The sequence below is a fragment of the Chanodichthys erythropterus genome, chromosome 1 (genome assembly GCF_024489055.1).
Source record: "Chanodichthys erythropterus isolate Z2021 chromosome 1, ASM2448905v1, whole genome shotgun sequence".
NCBI lineage: Eukaryota > Metazoa > Chordata > Actinopteri > Cypriniformes > Xenocyprididae > Chanodichthys > Chanodichthys erythropterus.
Genome location: NC_090221.1, coordinates 6,387,796 through 6,410,874, shown reverse-complemented (window position 1 = coordinate 6,410,874; position 23,079 = coordinate 6,387,796). Strand labels below are relative to the sequence as shown.

Below are 23,079 nucleotides of genomic sequence, written 5' to 3'. Positions count from 1 at the left end.
CCCTCATGAGTGGACACACCCCCTTCTGCTGATTGGCTACAAGTGTGTTGTGATGCTCGGTTTGATATATATATATATATATATCAATAACACATTAAAATAAATTTCGATTAATTAATCTGAGAAAAAATAACACGTTAAAAAAAAGAACGCAGATTAATCCATTCAGTATTGACCTTTGAACCTGGAGCTGTTCTAGCCACCATTCGACTGTAAAATGAAGGTCTTTGCACTCTCTCTACCTCACACATAGTAATCTAAATCAACTGACACAATGCTAAAAGTTCGTAAAACCGGATCCATGTTTCACGAGGCGCATTCGGAGAATGTTTTTCCTGCTGGGTGCTCAAAAGAACGTCACCTCATCTTCTCTGACAGGCGCCCTGCACATGCAGCTGACATAAACCACACTTTCAGTAAACAAAAAAGAAAATCCTATCCAGTGGTGAAGTGTTTTCTGTGTTGACAAATCTTTTGCGATGTCCTAATAACAGTCGCGATTCGCACGCAACGCGTCAACGTCCGCTAATGTCCGATTCGCGACCTAATGACTCATTTGAACAGATTCATTTTAATGAATCATGACAACAACTGATCTGTCCACACGGTCTATAATGAAACATTTACTCGAACAACTCTGAAATGAGAACATAAGTGTGCTTACCCCATTTAGCAAGAGTGGTTAGTAAAATTAGCCTTAATAATCCACAATATTTTCAGGTTATTTAAATGACAATGTGTAGTAAATTAGGCCTACCTATAAAATCAGTTAATTTAGACTGGAGTGAGGTGAAACCAGAAAAAAGCATTTTGTTGTTAGCTAGGTGCATTCAATTTGTATATGGTAGAAAATTATATTATTAGTTAATATAACTTCTAAATGCAACTTTTTAATACTTTTCAGGTTTAGCAAAAAATCATCTTCTCTTACAAAGCTATAAAATCACTTTTTTTTTTTTTTTTTTGCAAAGAGGGCAAGAAAGAATTACAGTGAGAGTAACGGGTACTTTATTGTCAGTATCAGGCTTGCAAATCACGTGGGTAGGGCACTTTTTACTGTTTGTGTGGATGACCATGTCTGTCACCACCGAAAAACCATTTCTGACCCAGGAAAAACCCTGCAATGATTCATTTGAATTGAAATATTTAATACTTTCACAGCAAAAATTATGTATGCGATTAATTTAGATAAATTTATCACAGAGTAATTAATTAGATTAAAATTTTTAATCGATTGACAGCCCTAATATATATATATATATATACAGCTATGGAAAAAATTAAGAGACCACTTAACATTGATTTCTGAACTTGGAGTGGTCTCTTAATTTTTTCCATAGCTGTATATATATATATATATATGTACACACACCGTTCAAATGTTTGAGGTCTTTTTTGTAATAGTTTTACCGAAGACTATAGAATAACACACTCGTCACTCGTATTGTTTTGAATGAGAGAAAGGGCAACGCACAATGGCAGAATAAGTCCCGCCTTCTACATAAGAGCTAATCACTGATTGGTAAAGTCATCGCATCACTGCAGCGGCTGTTACAAGCTCTGGTTCCTATAGAAACAGACAGATGCGCGCCTCCGAAATGTGGCACAAGGGATGCGCATTTAGGACTGCGCATTAGCTTGATCCAGCCTTTTTTTGTCATGATTCGAGCATTTAGAAACAAAATTTATGAGACAGTTGTCAGATTTCATTGGTGATTTCAAATATGAAATTTAATCAAAAGCTTGGCAGACAGCTTTGGAGAATTTAATGTTTTCCCATTCAAAGAGATAGGAGCTGTACTTGAATGCCTGAGAGGCATTTCAAAGATGACTGCTGAGTGAAATGACTTGATTAAAGGGACTTTGGTTTTGCTCAAGGATGTATTAAATTGATAAAAAGTGACTGTAAAGACATAATGATAATATTTCAAATAAATGCTGCTCTTTTAAACTTTATATTCATCAAAGAATCCTAAAAAAAAAATGTAACACAGTTTCACAAAGCAACGTTGATAATATTAATAAATGATTCTAGCAAATCAGCATATTAGAATGATTTCTGAAGGATCATGTGACACTTAAGACTGGAGCAATGTCTTAAGAAATTGGCTTTCCCATCACAGGAATAAATTACATTTTAAATATTACAATACAATAAAAAAGATATCTTAAATCATAATAATATTAAACAATATGACTCTTTTTTATTAAACATCAAATAAATGCTGTCACTGTGAGCATAAAAAACTTCTTTCAAAAACAATAAAAAATCTTACCAACCCCAAAACATTTGCATGATAGTGATAAACACATGAGATATACAATTTATAATTGTATAGTTTCCAGCAACATTTATAAAAACACAGCAAGCATTATATAAAAATATATAATTGTACTCATCTGACACATCAAACATGTTGCTAAAATAAAACATGTTGGCAGGGCAAGTAAAACTTGGCCACACTGGCCAGCCAAAAAAAATCTTATTATTGAGCCCCATGTGAAAAATGGTCCAATTTTCTTGAATTCACTCTATCCAGATAAATGCTGAGACACTGTAAGGAGGCTGTCTGGAAGGAAACTAGTGACTGAGACAAAGTGCAATAATCAAAGTCTGGCCCCAATGGCATCTAATCCACACATACCGTAAGAATTGTAAATTACACGCCGTTGGCTGGCCAATGGATAAGGGTCATCTGCTGTCAGAGACCTGTTCTTTTGGTCCACTATTTTGGTCATTACACAAACATATGTTCCCCCCTGGAGTCTAGACAACCCCACCCCGCTGACTGGCATTATATGGCTCCCAACAAACAAAACAGCTAGAACAATAGCATTGTGTTTAAACTTTCCCATTGATGATTACAAGTTTCAACATCTGTGCTACTTCCACCAGCTGAAGGTGATACATTTGACCTTGAGTAAAACACTGGTTCTGGTTCAAACTGCTGCCAAAGTTTCACACACTCAGTTATGCTCCAAAACATTTCAATAAATGCCATATTCAAGTAAGAAGTGAAGTCAAACACTGTCTGTTTGTTTTACGTGGAGAGAGAGGTGTGTTCGCCATGGACTGAAAGACAAACAAATTAAAACCTTACGAATGCCGCTGGCTATTGGGTTGTTTGAGTGAACAAGCAAGCTAAAGCTAGCTAAGGATCCAGTGGCTGATTCACAAAGTTTACTATAGAAAAAGATGACCAGTCCCTGAAGGAATCTGTTGGGGTTGTCTCATGATCCGTCTTGACCTTTGTCATGTAATTTTTTTCCCACAGAAACCATTAGGGATTCATGAAAATGCTTTCATGTTTGCTGAGGCAGACTGACATTATGTTTTGATGCTGGGAGACATGCAAATCTTTCTGGTTTGGTGAATGTCTCGACAATCATCTCAGTGACACTAATGTGCATTGATGCTAATGAGCTTATAGCGGCGTTAATTATTTCAGCAGGAGAAAAATGACAATATGCAATGTGTTGTAAGTGTCTTGAATAACAGCTTACACTGCGCCACATCCTTTAAAGTGAGATAAACTGCCACCATACTGAGGAATGAACAATTTATGGTGATGTCCTGTGTCTCGGAAGGAAAAGGGAAATTGTATAAAGTCACACAGACAGGATGACACTTTTATGAGGTGCCAGTATTAATAAATGGCATAAAAATGACTTTTTGTTATATGAAATAATGACAGTTTCCAAATAAATGTTTAGTATTTTTATGTGTTAAATTACTTTTAATACATTTACTTTTAACAAAAACAAAAATTGAATAAAATTTATTTTTAAAGACCCCAATATACTTCAAACGAAATCAAAGAACGAACTGATGTGACGTCATTTCGAACAAAATCAGGCCTAAACAAATTTCGTTTTGTGTTCTTTTTGGAAGTTTGAAACGGCTTGCCAAAGCGAACTCTCAGGAAAAGTTTGCTCCAGCTGCAAAACACCTTCGCTCTTCCATTGATCCGTAACGTAATAGGAGGTGTGCGCCGAGGCTCCGCCTTCTTTCACTTGGAACTCTTCTCTGACTCATTTCATCTCTAGAGTTCGTTGAGGTAAGAGCTCCGCGGGGAAAACATGAACACACTGAATAGCTGCTTTATAGTACAAAATGAAGTTGTGCTTCTAGTGAAATGAGGCACTAACACTGTTCTTCATGTTTGATTCTGTAATACTATTGGATAAATTGCTGTATAAATACGTGACTTTACTGGAGTGCTAATTTGCAGAGCTCGTACTGACATACCAATGCTGTTATGATCAGACGCTTTTTTTAATCTATCTATAAAAATGCTTGCTGTTTTCTCATTTTTGTTATGTTTATTTTGTTACTGAGAAGAAAGTGCACAGCACATATTTAAATATTCATCTAAACGCCGCTCTCAGCAGTGTGGGCGGAGTCAGATGTTCAATTACAGTATATCGCAGCTCGCATATTTCGAACTTCGTTTTTCCCCTAAACGAAGAACAGAAAAGAACTTTGTTTGAAGTGTATCGGGGCCTTAAGTGTGGTACTGAAATTTTAAAAATGTGACGCTTTGAGCGCCGTTGAGTGGATTCATATACACCGCTGTCTAACCTTTGTGTTCATGCGCTCATCCATTATTTGTGTGATTGGCTGCAATGATCAACATACAGGAGCATTGAAAGCACACGAAAGTGTTTGAATTTGAAAGCTTTACAGTGTCATTGATGTCGATTTGCATTTGTTTCTGAAGCATTGATCATTGTAGCCAATCACAGACATGTCTGATGAGTGCATGAACACAATTGCCAATCAGAAGTGTTTACGAATCTGCTCAACAGTGCTCAAAGCCTCACATTTTTTAAATTTCAGTACCAACTTGGTATCACGGTCGATACTTTTAACAGCGGCATTTAACAGACAGAGCCGTAGATCACTGACAAGTTACGCAATATCACGTTCATTATCGCAGATGAATCGCCTTCGATAATGAACACGATATTGCGTGGCTTGTCAGTGAACTACGGCTCTGTCTATTAAATGCAGCTCCATTTGAAAGCAGGTGATGGCGATTTAGCGGTAATCAGGGAACCGGCTTTACTGACGAAATGCGTGTGACAATCGCATGCGATATATTGCCCAGCCCTAATGTAAATCCATGAATCCATTATATAAATAAAATAAAATTAAAGGCGTCCTAGAACTTTTTTTTTTTTAAAAGATGTAATATAAGTCTAAGGTGTCCCCTGAATGTGTCTGTGAAGTTTCAGCTCAAAATACCCCATAAATGTTTTTTATTTCATTTGTTTAACTGCCTATTTTGCGGCATCATTACAAATGAGCCGATTCAGGGTACGCGGCCCCTTTAAATCTGGTGCTCCACACCCCAAGAGCTCGCGCTTGCCTTAAACAACATAAAAAAAGTTCAAACAGCTAATATAACCCTCAAAATGGATCTTTACAAAGTGTTCGTCATGCAGCATGTCTAATCGCGTAAGTACAGTGTTTATTTTGATGTTTACATTTGATTCTGAATGAGTTTGAGGCTGTGCTCCGTGGCTAACGGCTAATGCTACACTGTTGGAGAGATTTATAAAGAATGAAGTTGTGTTTATGAATTATACAGACTGCAAGTGTTTAAAAATGAAAATAGCGACGGCTCTTGTTTCCGTGAATACAGTATGAAACGATGGTAACTTTAACCACATTGAACAGTACATTAGCAACATGCTAATGAAACATTTAGAAAGACAATTTACAAATATCACTAAAAATATCATGATATCATGGATCATGTCAGTTATTATTGTTCCATCTGCCATTTTTCGCTATTGTCCTTGTTTGCTTACCTAGTCTGAATTTTCAGCTGTGCACATCCAGACTTGTAATCCCTTTCATAATGTTGGGAACATGGGCTGGCAATGGCATATGCAAATATTGGGGCGTACATATTAATGATCCCGACTGTTATGTAACAGTCAGTGTTATGTTGAGATTTGCCTGTTCTTCAGAGGTCTTTTAAACAAATGAGATTTATATAAGAAGGAGGAAACAATGGAGTTTAAGACTCACTGTATGTCATTTCCATGTACTGAACTCTTGTTATTTAACTATGCCGAGGTAAATTCAATTTTTGAATCATGGGCACCTATAAGGTTCTTAAAATGGTCTTTGCAACACCTTGTTCACAAGTTGGCTATTTGTTAGTTTGGAGATTCAAATTCTTTTGATACAGATGCTTTTTAGATAATTTTGTTGCTTTTTAGGTTCCTCAAAGCTCTTTTCTAAATAAATAGAGATTAAAATTTTTTTTCGTTAATTTTAAAAGGTTCTCCAGTGGAATCAGGCTATAAAATCCTATTTAGTTCTAACTGAATCTTTTATTTTCAAGGGTGTAGTCTTAACTAAAAATGTTTAGACTGTATTAAATGCCACTTTATAAAACATATAATTATCTGAATCCACTAAAAAGTGAAACGAAAGTCACATCAGAATGAGTTTTTTTGTTTTGTTTTGTTTTTTGCCATGAGGGGCTTTATTCCCAAAACTCAATATGGATCTTGGCCAGCTCTGGGCATTTGTGAACTGCTCTCAAAAGCACAGCTTCACCTCGTCTTGACTTTGGCTCAAAACAAAATTAGTCATACCCATTTCAACAGTGCTGCATTATTTGAAGGCTCTCCTAGAAAAAGCTGTGTGCATTATGAGATGACCTGCCATGTAGCCAGCTCCATTGAGTCATCATTCAGTGACAGCTCAACATACAGGGTGAAAACAGAAGGAGCGTTTAAATCAGCACCCTAAGTATAACCGAAAACCACAATATGAACACTAAATCAGTGTGACATCACATACTATACGCTACAAAGATTATCAAGAGGAAGATAAGGCTAGAGTAAAAGATATGAGTCATACGCATAGATGCAAAATGTGCATGTTGCTGTGATCATCATACACAAGAGGCGTCATTGTCAAATCACCAAGTGATCCTGCCTCATTGATGCAGTTAACTAGAAATGCTTATTATAAGAAATTTTTAATAAACCTTTAGGCCTGTGCTGGCACGAATGCAGGACTCTCTAATTGAATACTAGACCCCTGACGAGAAGTTAACAACTTTAATGGACCCCCTTCCCAATCTCCACCAGATTCCTGGCATCATGGAATCATATCTAAGACATATCTCAATATTTTCTGCAGATATATCCTCCAGCTCTTCAGCAACATTTCTCAGGCTGCCCTGCCTGAGATAAGAATAGTACATAGCCTCAAGAAATACATTTGGCACAGCAGGTCAGCCATGGAAAATTACCTTCTGTGCTTTTTAATATCGAGAAACTTTTCTTCCTTTTGGAGCTGCAAAAACACCAGTGGTAGAGAAGGAAAGATGGCATGAGAGTTCATTTTTCCAAAAATATCCAAGACAATACAAAGTAGGCTTTTGATAGTGAAGCCTTTATGGTAACAGATTTTCTCATGTGTCACATAACCCTAGGGTGGTCTAAATTGGATGTTTGTTGCTAGTTTAAGAATGCCCTACAATACTGGCAGGAAGTTGAGACTACTCAGCATAAACAGAAGAAAGGCTGAAACAACACCGAAGCTCTTTTCAACAGCAGTTCTGTGCACCTTTTAACCGCATCTTAGACTGCCAACATGATACCTCCCATTCTAAAAGAGTCACTTCCTCAAGAACAAACATATCATATGAACAACTCATATTATTATCATCATCACAAAACTAACTCTGTTCTTCCTAAAAAGCTTTAAGGACTGTTTCCAACTGAAAAGCTTCACTGTAAACTATTATGCCTGAAATGCATCCAACCACATGAATGTCATATCAGTGCTGACAGCACAGTCGGTGACATAGATGTCAGCCCCCTGTGGATATACAATAAGCTCAGTGTTACTATGGGGATGACAGTACTTTTATGAAGAAATAGCACAAAAATAGCCCTGCAGTGCACAACAATGCATTGTAACCTATATTATATATTCATGTGTGGAATGAGATGAAAAACAAACACCCCACATGCACTGCTCTGAATGAGAAAACAGACATTTTCAACACGGGGGCGTGGAATATGCTTCCTCATCGCTAAGGGCAGGTACACCTCCACACAGTTCTGATATCTCTGCCATGGGAACAAAGGATGTCAATTTTGCTTAAGATACAGACAAAAACAATATCCACTGAAGCTGCCCAAGATACAGTATAAAGGAAAATCTGGCATCATTTACATTTACCCTGTCCCTGGAACACATAAGAATAAATACAAAAACATTTGCCACTATTCAATGAATGCACTAGTTTAGCATAACACTAGCTGATTGGCTAGTTTAGCATAACTAGTTTTGGCTAGTTTAGCAGGAACACTAGTTTAGCATAACACTAGCTGATTCGTCTGGTACCTTAGCTTATTCACAAATGTTCAGTATACGTTTTTCTGTGCATTATATGAATTTTTCAGTCTGAAAGTTGATATACTGAATTTTTCAGTCTCAAAGTTGATGTATTCAAAATCACTCCCTACAACCTTATAAAGTGCCCTTTTTGACAGGATGGCCATTTGTAGTGCAGTCTGAAACCATTATCGATTGCACTCATTCAGTTTCATAATGCAGCTCAATAAGGAGTGTACAAGCAGGTGAATAACAACTTTAATTTCCTCCTGTTGGAAGACTTGGAAATCACATGGTCCACTTTTTATAATTCTTCTCTGATTTGCCATTTGAAGCATTATAACTTCAGGTACTATCAAAATGATGAGAAGAGCAGCCATGATTTTTGTTATACCCCCTTTTTTAAATCCACTTTCAGCTTCACAGATGTACTAGAATTAACTCTTATTCTATGAGGGTGAAAAAATATGACAGGATTTATATCTCTTGGTGAACTAATGTAGCCATAATGTAAACATAATGTAGCCATAATTAAACGCAAGTTCACCTCACCTTGGTGAATGGCATTTCTGTGCTTTCAATCTTGTGTTTTCTGTGTGCATTATCTCTTTTTCAAGACATCTTAAAAATTCCATAGAAACATTACATGGGGCAAATGAAAAATAGATTTGCAAAAACTCCAGAGCAGTCGAGACGGCGGCAGAAATGGGATCATGTTGTTCTTGCATGTTATCCAGAAGCTTTCATCACCGGAGAAGTCACATGTCGGCTACCTGCTGTATTTTCATTTTGTAAAGTATAACTATAGAAAACACACGATTCTAGCGAACATACAAATAATGTATAACTATAAAAACGGAGAGATTATGTCGATATGGTGTTAAATTCAGACGAATGAAGAGTTCTTTATCTTGTTTTATCGAAATTATACAAGTAAACGATGTGTTTCGTTTACATTTTTGTTTCGAAAACTTATAAAACTGTAGAAATCCGTGTTCTTACCTTGATTTGTAGTGACAGTCTTTTCCTCTTTTGCGTATCTTCTTGCAATAGTAAACAGCAGCGTTGATATTACACTGAGTGCGTTTGTTGCGATTGAGATGCGCGCAGAAGTTTATGGAAATCAAGATTCCCAATCATTTTCCTTCGCCTTGAGCAAAGCAATAAACGCGCAAACACAGTGTCAGCTCAATGTTGACAGCTTCCTTACTGTAACATTCAAGTGTGAACGACGCGCTTGACGATACACCTCCTAATCCACGGGCTCCACACACAACTACTCCCCACGGACACGTGATCATCCCACGGGAATAGCTCTCATCCCTCCCTCACCGGCAGTTGGGATCGGTTACACCGGCAGTAGCTACACACGTCCTTGAGTTCGGATGCGTCGATTGTGTTGCGTCCTTCTTGATGGCATGTGCACAATGCGTTGGACAATGGGAACCATTTGACAAGCATGTACGGATATCGATCTGGTTATAAACAGAGATATCGACTAAATACATTTAGCCTGAGAATTATGGTATGGACGGATCTGACCACCCTGTCTAAGATAGACTATTAAAACAGAATTAATATTTCTAAGACTATGTTTTCAGTCTTATAGAAGTAGGCCAATATATCCCTTTCAAATTCTCTAACCAAAAAAAAAAAAAAAAAAAAAAAAGTTAGATTAAAAGTTAGCCAAAACTCACATTTTCACCTGGTAAATAATAATAATAATACAAAAAGATGGGAACCATGGCAACAGCAGGCTGCTCCAGCACTTTTGTACATTTCTGGATGAACATAGTTATATCGCTTCGTTATTGATTTAAATATCACAAACATATTGCAGATAAAGGAAAACTTTTTCATTGTGTTAAATGAACAGATTGCTTCCCTACAGAAATCCCATTAACCCTTTGATTCCCTGACTTTACACTCTTATGGAAATTTACCCTGGTAACAATACTTTTTAATAGTGTCAATAAATAACTAATAGTTATTAGCTGAAATAACTAAAGGGTTTGTCCATTTTCATTATAGCAGGATATTCTTGTAAGTTGAAAGATGAAATGGACAGATACTTCAGGAGTCAAGTCAAGTCTCTCACATAAAATAATTTCATCTGAAATCAATATTTCTTTAATTCAAGCAGTGGCGTCATTTCGCCAAAAGATCCTTCAATGTGACAGTCCCACTTTCTTCACAAGAAGTCTGAATATTATCCATTTTCAGTGTTATTTTTAATATATAACCAAAAACATTTTTGTTCATGTCAATCAATCAAAAAAGTCAATCAATCAAAACCCACAGCCAATCAGAACACAGTGTGGGGGCAGGCTCTCGCGGTATTTGCATGATTAAACTTAATGACAATCGCAAGCAAATGGATAAATACATAATCAAATTCACATATATTACACAATTTAAACATTATTTAAAGGTGCCATCGAACGTTTTTTTACGAGATGTAATATAAGTCAAAGGTGTCCCCTGAATGTGTCTGTGAAGTTAGTACCCCATAGATTTTTTTTTAATTAAATTTTTTTAACTGCCTATTTTGGGGCATAATTAGAAATGCGCTGATTCAGACTGCGGCCCCTTTAATTGCTCACGCTCTCCGCCCCCTCCCAAGCTCTCGACTCTATCATTGCATAAACAAAGTTCACACAGCTAATATAACCCTCAAAATTGATCTTTACAAAGTGTTTGTCATGCATACTGCATGTATACATCGGATTATGTGAGTTTTGTATTTATTTGGATGTTTACATTTGATTCTGAATGAGTTTGAGGCTGTGCTCCATGGCTAAAGGCTAATGCTACACTGTTGGAGAGATTTATAAAGAATGAAGTTGTGTTTATGAATTATACAGACTGCAAGTGTTTAATAATGAAAATAATGACGGCTCTTGTCTCCGTGAATACAGTAAGAAACTATGGTAACTTTAACCACATTTAACAGTACATTAGCAACATGCTAACGAAACATTTAGAAAGACGATTTACAAACATCACTAAAAATATCATGATATCATGGATCATGTCAGTTATTATTGCTCCATCTGCCATTTTTCGCTATTGTCCTTGCTTGCTTACCTATTCTGATGATTCAGCTGTGCACAGATCCAGATGTTAATAATGGCTGCCCTTGTGTAATGCCTTGAACATGAGCTGGCATATGCAAATATTGGGGGCGTACATATTAATGATCCCGACTGTTACGTAACAGTCGGTGTTATGTTGAGATTCACCTGTTCTTCTGAGGTCTTTTAAACAAATGAGATTTATATAAGAAGGAGGAAGCAATGGAGTTTGAGACTCACTGTATGTCATTTCCATGTATTGAGCTCTTGTTATTCAACTATGTCAAGGTAAATTCAGTTTTTAATTCTAGGGCACCTTTAAAATACACACTGAGCTACTAAAACAATCTTTGTCATAGAACAGTTTGTCCACAGTTTGATCATTCTTGCTTCTAATTGTTTAATTTGAAGATCTGAGGTGAATTATCCATTGCTGCTTTTACTTAGCTGGGGGCACTAAATGATATTTAAAGTCAACGCAAATGCCTCTGATTGGTCATTATTTTCAACAGAAATCCCTGTGATTGGCTACAATACTCAATGCTGCAAAATCACATTGGCAGCACCTCTGATCTTATAATTTAATAATAATAAAAAAAATCTTAATGACAGGAATATAACAATCAGATCGCATAATTTACTTACTTTTCTGTTTTATTTAAAAATACAAAACTTAATCCTGCATGCAATGAATACAATTATATAATTTGCATTGACTTGACCAGGCCATACCCTGGATTCAATACTGTCCTAATGACCTTGTCTGGTTTATTTACAATGATTACCAGCTGACTGCAGTATACCTATTTAAGACTAAATTGTTTGTAAAACCACTTTGTGGGCAGGGAAATCTAAATTAGTCCAAGAAGCTGTAAATAAGGACATATATTGTTGTTACTGTTTTTATATGGAATATCTAACTTTGGTCTGTCTCATAAACTTCTCGATACAGACTGTGAGTTGAGGGCTGAAAAACTCAAGTAACATTCTGGCACTTGACCACCCTGGGCCTCCTCCACACGTGGATTTCCAAGTGGAAAAACACAGGTTTCTGCCAGAGTTCAGTGAGTATTCACCATTATATAACAAGAAGAGAAATATCGCACATGTTAGGACAATAACGGTTCACATTACAACCTAAGTGAAATAAACTACACAGGAGTGACAAAACTTCCACTCAAAGTAGATGCAATATTTGTGGCGCCCGAGATTTACTTATTCCTAGTAAATTTTAATGATGACAGAGCGAGAGCAAAACATGGAATTGCAATTACCAAAGTATGACTATCCTTGACTAATAGAGGTTAATGCTCTGTAAACCCCTTCACGACAGGGATGCTTTGATGTTTTACTTCTTTCTGCTAAACATTATTCCTTTTCCATATCTCTGAATATTCATTCTCATATGCTGTGTCTTAGTGCCCACATCAGCATTTTTATTTCTTATAATTCACCTCTTACATGATTACTGCAGACGTTTTAAGCGCCCTGCTGCAAACAGCTGACGTGAAAACAAAAATGACATTGTGACTAAGGGTTTGGACAACAAACAAAATGAGATCCCTTAAGGGAGCCTGCTTTTGAGAAGAAATCCCAATTCATTCAGTTGCTCGGGACCCTCATGGAGAGCAGCTGTGGGAAGCGGATGAATCTTTGTGGTGCTGTCATGACTCGCCTCCAAGTTCTCATGGCGTTTTAGCAATGAATTCTTCAGAAGCCATTTTCACCCTGAGCTCGAGGACACATTTCAACATTTGGGTAGTTTAAACAGCCTGATACGATCCAATAGTTCTTTGCTAAAATATTTATACACGATTTAAATGAGAGCCCATTTACAGTACTAAGTGAGGGGCATTTTTCTGTTTCATTTCATTTGTGTCTAAGCTCCCAGCTAAACTCTTTTAAAACACATTATTAAATCTTAAACCTTTATTTGTGCTTCCACATCCTGGAATTCCACATACACATCCTGCAGAGAGTGTCAGGAGTAGTTCTATGTAGTATGCATAAACAAGAGCTTTGCGGTTGTGTTGTACCGAAGGAAACTCAAGGCAAAGCCTGGATATTGGATGTAGCATTCTGTTCTGATTGCTTATGTTGAATTTTAAACAGGCATCCCATGAGCCACAAGCCTTCGAAACACTATAAAATCGCACTGTTTCAAGGCAACTGCATCTGCAAATGACTACTGTGAGTGCACTGCTTACTACCTAGCATTATAATGTAGTGTAATGGCCCCTATCATGGAAATAGCCATGGTCGGTATATAATTGCCAGTTGGACTCTTACGATAAAAGCCTTTATTCCAGATGAGCCAATGGAGTGGCATTTTCCCAAGGAACTCATTATCATTGAGCTGTTGACAGTAAAAGCCTGACAAATATCAAGCTTCACTATTGTTTCCCTTTCAAACAAAGACAGAAACTTTTTTAAGGAGGCACTCAGGAGTCTGAGAAAGCTGTGCAGAAAAACTAATGATCCAGTTATTTATGCACTAGGGCGTGTTGATGCTTAAATACATAAAAACACATTTATCTGTGTCACATATGGTAAACACCTATGGAGATTGATTGTAAACCTCTGACTGCAACCGCATAATGAAATTGCCAGTTCCTCCTTGTCATCATGAATTGGCCAGCAAAGTGAATTTAGGACAAGTGAACTCCATATCAAATATTTCATTGAAAGAAAGAAAAAAAAAAAAAAAAAAAAATCGCCTAAAAGCGGATCATAGTAATCTCAGATAAGACTGGGTTGATGAAATACTCTGGTGAGTTGGCACTCTACACCATACGCCTTCCCGGTTTACCCAAGCAATCCTATAAAGCTTTCTTCCTCCATGGTCCCAAGCAAAAATACAACAGTCTGATCCTTGCTGAACAAAGGCTTGGATTTCAAATCCCACAAAACTCATAGTCAAGGCTTTTTTAGGGGTTTTCAACCATATCACAATCCTAGATTGTAATTTGAACAAGCTACTTAAGTGCCTCTTAGCTTTAGGGCTGGAAAAAGATTATTTCAGCAAACATATGACATTAAATCAGCTCTTTATTTATAATTGTGCCATACAAGTTTCTATTTTAATCCCTTCTGTTTGGAATTGGGAACTGCAGATTACTGCTTTGATATTGAAAAGAAAATGATCTCTTTGACATATTTTCAAATGAGTGGAGTAAGATAAGATCGCATAATATCTGATGAATCACGCTTCTCATAGCGTGAATCATTAAAGGTTTATAAATAGTTCATTGGATAATGGGGGGACTCAGGCAGGTTCTGAGCAATAATTGATGAGACACTGTACAGATGGACCATGCTGCCTAATTAAGTTCTGTAACTGATAACCCTGTTCTTTATTAATGGCCCAAAAACTTTTTAGAGCACTAGGCAAACTTAAGACCACTTAAACAATTAGAAACTGTGGACACATTAGATGACATGATGCATGAAAATGTAACTCCGAGTACTCGAAAAGAGATTTTAATTGTCTCATCGTTTCTCTACAGTTCACCTTTGCAAGTCCAACTTCTACTTTTTCATTTTGCCCACTTTTAAATCTGGCTGGCCTCCGGAAAAAGTCGAAAAAACGGTTTCCACCTGGGCATTCGTTTTTTTGATCATAAAGCAATGAAAAATGTTGAAGCCCTTTCTGTCATGCTTCTCTTATCTCATCATCAAAGAGCCCACTGCTCAGTTTCAATACAACCTCCAGAGAGCAGAAGTTGATTATTGCTTTTTGAATAATTAAAAAGTGAGAGCAGCACATTTTGTATTGCTAAAGCAAGCAGATCTTGTATAGCTTCCACAGAGCAGGATGCTGATACATTTATAATTATTTAGCACTAACTGACTGTTTGACATCCCAGATGAGGCAATTTAGAAATATTCTTTTAGGCAAATATAGCATTATCATACTTTTGAAAAAATACCTGGAGATAATTAAACATTATTAATCATATTAGGTCATACAGTTAAGGGTGCGTTCACACTTGTCATGTTTGGTTCGATTAAAACGAACTCTGGTGCGGTTCGAAAGATATATGAACGCAACACGGACCAAAGACATGTAAACGGACCAAAAACAGGAAGACAAGACCCTAAAAAGGACAGAATCCTCGCGCATGTCGGTTTTTCTTGTCATAGTCGCAAGTTTGCCCATCACAGGCATCAGACAAGCGTCTTCACGCATCAGATTGTTTGTGTGTGTGACGGATGGATTCCCGCCGCTGTTTTGACTACTTTACACATTTTATAAGTTCTTCACGAGTTCCCCGCTGGCCAAAATATCATCACATGCAGGCTACGCACACACAACGAGCGCATTTACCTCAGCTCACAGCATTGTTGTGGATGTTCGGTAAGTTCCGTCTCAAAATAGGCAATACGTCATAAAATCCGACCAATCACGTTGTGAATGTATCCCTATGCCTTAAGGTTCGGTATCTTTTGGTTCGGTAATAAAAATGCCAGTCTGAACGCTAATCGGACCAGGACTAAATGTTTTTTTCTTCTTCTTTGGTCCGGACCAAATGAACCAAACGAACCGAACTACAAGTGTGAACGCACCCTAAATCATTGCAATACGCTGTGTGGAGGTTGGCAGCTTCATTCTCTTTGAACTTAGAAAGAAGGAAACAGATATTCAGGAGCTTCTTGCTGTATTACTACTTTCAAGGAAATACATCCTTCTTAACTTGACCTTCAGACAAGTCCGAAGTTCAAATTATAAATACGGAGCTCGGGATCCCTAAACTTTCTCACATACATCTGCAAAAAGCTGGTTGTTTTGAAGCACATTTGGGGTCTGTTCTCAGCCATGCATCTGTTGGTATTGGAAATGGCCCCCTCCAGCTATCATTATCCATATCCATGCACAGCACATGACACTGTCAGCCTCTGCAATTCAGATGGGTGCATTTATTACTTGCCAAGTTTGTGAGATTCATGCAGTTATAAGCGTGCTGCTGAATCGCTTATCACACTGGGAAATCTGTCTTTTGAAATATGAAGCGTGTAAAGCGCTAGATGGGAGCATAATTTCATTACAACAAAATGGAAATGTATGATGCAAACTTCTTGAGACCCCGTGGAATGCATTTTTAAGCATGTATGATGAAAATGCGCTTGTTTCTAAGCATCGGTGTACTTATACTGTGCTTATTTGCTTGAGAACATGGACAACATCCGGTCTGACTTGACTGCATAACTAAGCAGCTGCTGTCTGTCTTGGCCAGGAGGCAGAATAGAAATCGCTGGAAAGGTCACTGATTATCTGGCCAGGTCTAGTGTCACATTTTGGAAATCCAACTAGGCTGTGTTCTAACAGCATGCAGTGCTGCAAATAAAGCGATAGAATCAGAAAAAGGCTCTACTGTCACGAAGGTAGCAGATTTGGGCATAGTTAAGGCAGACAGATGGTGACCAGTCATTTCAGTGATTGGCTGCTGGCTCTCAAGGTCACCTTTTGAATGGCTGGAAATTGCTCTGACTGCATCTGACCCGACAGGGAAATAGTTTTGGGAGGTGATCACTGCTTCCAGTGTGTAGAATTGAAATTTGACGTAGGCCAGTACAATTGCATACACTGTAAAAATTGTTCTGCTGAACACAAAAGAAAGATATTTTGAAGAATGTTCATAACCACGGTTGAGGATACTATGGAAGTCAGTGGCGCCCCACAACTATTGGTTACCATCATTCTTCACAAACGAGGCTCAATTCAATGTTGAATTTGCACAAAAGATTAACATGACGGCACATGCTAGTCGATGAGTTGAATCAACTACACAGCAACTACACAAATCTATCCACTAAACATTTAAAAAAAACATCCAGTTGCATTCTAAATTTTGTAACTTCTTCCTGAGTCTATCCATCAGTGTCGACTCCGGTTTGAACAATGTAAGGCTGAACACCGTTACTGACAATCCTCATGCGTGAGATTCTCCAGATTTGTTGATGTTGAGCAACTGAAGCGCGAGCTGTTAAAGCTCCGCCCTCTTCTGGAAAGGGGGTCGGGAGCAGCAGCTCATTTGCATTTAAACGGACACACAAAAACGGTGTGTTTTTGCTTACACCTAAATAGGAGCAAATTTGACAAGCTATAATAAATGATCTGTGGGATATTTTGAGCTGAAACTTCACAGACAAATTCTGGGGACACCAGACACTTACGTTACATCTTGTAAAACTGGCATTATAGGTCCCCTTTAACATCACATTGTATGTGTGTATATTATATATATATATATATATATATATATATATATATATATATATATGTATATATATATATTTTTTTTTACTGTAAAATACTGGAAGTAAAAACTACACTGAAAACCAGGAAAAACACAAGGCCCTACTGTACACACTACATATGACTATATTTTTTTTACAAATAACTTTGTTTCTTCTCATTTTTGTTATCAGTAATGCACATTAGGGTATTTTGTGTTACATTTTCTGTTATGTAGTTAATGTTTATTGCATTATTTTAGTGTTGTGTGTTACCATGATGTTTTGACTTGTGTGTACAGTATGACCATATGCACTGTCTTGGCTATGTTTTATGGACAGGCCTATTCTCACCTGTATTATAAGTACATTTTAAGATAAAAAAAATAAATAAAAAAATTACCATAAATTTAACAGGATTTTTTTATACTCCCTAGCATCCATTGCATCACCCTGGAAATCACCCACAACACTGTTTGCATTGTGGTGGCGAGTTTTGCATAGACAAGCACCACTTGCATTTTCTGTCAAATCTGAAGATCTACTTTATTTAAACCAGTTTTCCAGTGCGTTTGCCTAGAAGGAATTTGGCAGTTGATTATACACAGAACTGTTGCTATTGTCATTCATTTTATCTCTGGTAGTCAAAATATAGTGTCTCATCATTTCCCAGCACCATATGTTCTGGTATGAAGCTCAACATGTCCAACAGTTACCTGGAGAGAGCTCAATTAGGCATTATATCCAATATGCCTTACAGGCACATACCGTCTAGAAACTTAAAAACAAATCTCATCTTTCATAAATAGATTGAAGCTCAGTCACTGAATAAATGAAGGGGAAGAATCAGACTGCCAGCAGCTATGAGTGGAGCAGATATCTACAGTATAAGTGGAAGCCATACTTCATTGCCTTATGAATAATTACTGTCAGGAACTGCACTGTTTTGACAAACCGGAGCTGTTAAATCTATTCAGTAAAAAACCTAGCACTGATTCTGAGTTGTAAATGCTTGAGTGTGGCAGTGATGGACAGATATAGATTTATGACACAGCTGTGAATAGGAAGCACTGGAATTGTCAGATGACTTTTTTGTTTTTTTCAATAGGCAGCAATTATGTGATACTATCTTTCTGATGTATGAAACTGACAGTCTTTTTGTAGGGGGATTTTGTGGCACAGTGGAAGTTGTGAGGATCTCATAGCGAGAGTTTAATATGAAAGCCTCCTTTGGCATCTAGACATGAAAAGAAAGACTTTTCTTGAATCTTAACACTGAACAACAGCCACATTTATACCACAAAAACGTGTTGCATAGACTTGCATCATAAATGTATTTGCACATAAAACAGAATCAGAGTATTACACACTAAATTGTAGATTTAAATATCAGTATAAGATAGTGAAGTATTAAAATATATATTCATTTTCAGGTTGCTAATTATAGATCTGCTAGTGTTTTTAAAGATACATGCTGCATGGTGAAAAATCTTAATGTAAAAATAAAGTAAATTAGCATACTGATACTGATTTTTTTTTTTTTTTTTTTTAAATTGATATGGTACAGATATTTTGTACATTTCTAATAATCTGTTGTATGCACATTCTAAAACATTTTGGCTCCACCCACAGAGTGTGTAATGGCCCCACTGGCATCCCTCAAACTCTCCCAATGTATGCACTGTTAGGCTTCTCATGAGGCAGAAAAACTAAAGCCTATAAATATACGGATGCAGGAAGCGGGGCTAAATATACCCAATTGTTTAGTGTTGTCACTTCTCTCAGCACACCAAAAGAGAGGAATGCATTTAGACTAGTCTTCCAGGAAGAAGCAGGGAAAAGCCTATTCTAGCACCGAAAGTCTCATGATGTGATATCTTGAACAGTTGGGCTATACAGTCGAGTGAGTGCTTTCATATGCACGTACAAACATGGTGCCATGACCCTTTGTTCTAGTATGCTGTTATCACTGTGCGCTGATGTTGCTTAGCTGGCCCATGGGCATATCACCTCAGGCAAAATAAAGACATCACCTCACGTACTGAAGGGTCAAACTGTATACAGAGCCAGTGTTCCCAACTTAGCAATTTTGTTGCTAGATTTAGCAACTTTTCAGACTACACTAGCAACTTTTTTTTCCAAAAAGCACCTAGCAACAAATTTAGCAATTTTTAACATTTATTTGGGAACTTTTTGCAACTTTTGGAAAGTGACTCTAATCAAAACAGCACACGTACAAGCCAGCTAAATAGACTGAGCGGTTGATTCATAATTAAGATCGCTGTGGAAATAGCTGTAAAAACCGGAAGACAAAATATAACGAGTGGGGGTGGGGCTACACAAGGTCTATATAGCCAGGCACGAGGCTGCCGCTGCACTGCAGGCGGCAGTAGCAAAAATTATTTGTTGAGTGCACCAGCAGTAGCACGCATGCATTTCACATTTTTGGCAAAATAATTTAAACGCATTAAGTTTAGAGTACAATTGTTTGGTTAGCAAGTCACAATTTTTTTTTAAAAAGGACAAATTTATAATTTCCTACACAAGTACCATTAGCACTTCAAAAAGTAAAGTAATTGAGGAAACCACTGAACAACCAACGCTATCTCACGACCAATTCGTACTTATTGTACGAGGTGGCTATTTCGTATAAATTCATACGACCTCACTTGTGCGAATTCGTACGATTTGTCTAAACCCCAGTGACGGTTAGGTTTAGGGGCGGGGTTTGGGGTAGGTCATTCGTATGAATTCATACGAATTTGTCAACTCGTAAAATACATACGATTTAGCAAAAAACGTATGAATTAGTACGAGTGAGGTCGTATGAATTCATACAATTTAGCCCCCTCGTAAAATACGTACGAATTGCCGTGAGATCGGGTTGGAACAACCAACCCAGCAGCACACCACACCATTCTATGGAGAGAGTTGTAAAGAGGTGCCTAGCAATAGACAAACACATTTAAGTTAAGATGCTAGCTGCAATTGTTCAATATAGCTGAATTGTTAATTTACTGATACACCTTGTTATTAGCTTGTTTAACTGTTGATCATTTAGGTAGCCTATTAACTACCACAGGGCTTTAATTGTTCAGTTCACTGTGTAGTTTCACTGGTTAAAAGGAAAATAGCCTGTTCAATATCTGTTCAATATCAATGTTGTATTTAAAAATAAAAATAAATCTGGTCATGAAAAAGTGTTGTTTGTATTTATTTTAAAAATGCTGTGTGTGTGTATTTATTTTACAAACAAATCTAAATTAGCATTTCAAATAATATCTATGTAGTTTTGCGTTGCGATTACGTAATGACGTCATGGCACAATTACGTCACAATGTCATTTAGAAACTTTTAGCAACAAAACGATCTGCCTTTAGCAGCTTCCCCTGAAAATTAGTTGGCAACACTGTACAGAGCAGCACAGAGACATTCTATATACATACTGTATGTCTGATATATACAAAAACATCTTGCCGACAGAACCAAGGATGGGAAAATGTTGACAGAAATGACCCTTAGTCTAAATAAAGTAACATTGATTCTCGAAAAATCCGTAGAGAATTGTATCAAAGGGTGCATGACTTACAGACTGTGCTTTATTTCCAATAACATTAGAAACCAAATTTGAGAATGCACCTCAGACCAAAACAGATGTTTAGGGGCATCTTCGAGCTTTATTATCAAAACACAGTTAAAGTTGGCATGAAACGGAAGTTGGGATAGTATTTTCTTCCTTATTCTGACGTATATCCGAGTGAAAGGGCGCTTTGGAGGCGGTTAAAGGGTTAGTTCACCCAAAAATGAAAATTCTGTCATTAATTACTCACCCTCATGTCGTTCCACACCCGTAAAACCTTCGTTCATCTTTTAGTTGAAATCCGATGGCTCTGTGAGGCCTCCATAGGGAGCAATGACATTTCCTCTTTCAAGATCCATTAATGTACTAAAAACATATTTAAATTGGTTCATGTGAGTACAGTGGTTCAATATTAATATTATAGAGTGACAAGAATTTTTTGGTGCACCAAAAAAAAAAAAAACGACTTATTTAGTGATGACCGATTTCAAAACACTGCTTCAGGAAGCATCGGAGCGTATCGAATCTGCTGTTCGGAGCGCCAAAGTCAAGTGATTTCAGCCATTGGCAGTTTGACACAAGATCTGAATCATGAAGAATCATAACGCTCCGAAGCTTCCTGAACCTATAAGAAATAGTGTATTTTAAAGTTGTTTTAAAAGTTTTAAAGTTGTTAAAATTTAATTAAAATTAAAAACGAGTTAAAATAAAATTATCTAAATCTAAATAGGTTCTATAGGCTATATGAAGCGCCTGATAAAACCTGTTAATGTTCTATATAGAAACTTTTCCTCTAAGAGTGTAACATTATAATTGTTTTTTACTGCCACTTCTGAGCAATTTAATTGTGTCCTTGAAAAGTGTTTATTTCTAACAATAAATAAATAAATACTGACGCCAAACTTTGCTATTTGAAAAAAAAAAGTTGAGTGCCGCAGGTAATAATCACAGGTGCTAAAGAAAAGAGTTCCAATCAAAGCTACAGGCTTTTTGATGTTTTTTTAGTCCTGAATGGTTCAGTCAGTGTTTTTGAACTATTCATTTATATAACAAAAAAGCAGGTTGGATTTTCAATATCATAGTTTGCATTCATCCATCATGTTCAGTACAATTTTTCTTTTTAATTTTTAGAAGCACTAAATGTAAGAAATAGTTCACAAAACTGTCATATTTTTCATGCTTTTGACAATCCAGAAATGAACTAGCAGTATGTAAACATTTTAATTTCTATACAAATAATCTTTCTCTAAATGACAAGCATCTGCTCAGATAGACTGAAAAAAAAAAAAAAAAAGAAGAAAAAAGCATGCCAAAGCAAAAGAGAGTTATGCTAATAAACTTTATTAACAGCACTGGGTGTGTAACAACTATAAATCACAGTGGCTTCACATAGGTGTAAAGTGACAATGTTACTAAGACACCTTTGCCTTGAAACACGCTGCTATGTTCCATCCAACCACACTGGAAAACACTAACATGATGTCTGTTCATGTTGGCTAAAGATTCCATTCACACATACCAGAGGATTGTAGTCATGACTAATTCTGTCTAGAGTTAGCGGCACCGTTAGCAGTTTCACCACTGACCTAATTAGAACGTCTTCTCATAATGTGACAGCAGAGCACATGCAGCAGTAGCTGTGACCCTCAGAGCGTCTGTCCCCTTTTCAAACTCTCGTCTTGTGTCTAGAATGTCACCAATGCTAATAAAGGAGCAGACCCCCAGCAGGGAGCTAAGAGGATTGTCTTGAACTGACCTCCGGTCTCCGGTCAGATTCGTGGCAGCTATGGACACATCGCACAGACTCAACTAAAGTT

General features: G+C 37.1%; 1 protein-coding gene across 3 annotated transcripts in view; it reads right to left on the bottom strand.

Annotated features, from left to right (window-relative positions):
• mid2 (midline 2) overlaps positions 1 to 22,867 on the bottom strand; it is a 181,169-nt gene extending 158,302 nt beyond the window's left edge. For 2 of the 3 annotated variants that reach the window (XM_067385657.1, XM_067385683.1), the window contains exon 1: positions 9,377 to 9,640. The gene's annotated coding sequence lies outside the window, so the exon portion shown is untranslated. Of the gene's footprint in view, positions 1 to 9,376; positions 9,641 to 22,848 lie in introns of those variants that run through there. The other variant, XM_067385667.1, reaches the window with a different exon arrangement.
• Between the last annotated feature and the right edge of the window lie 212 nt (positions 22,868 to 23,079).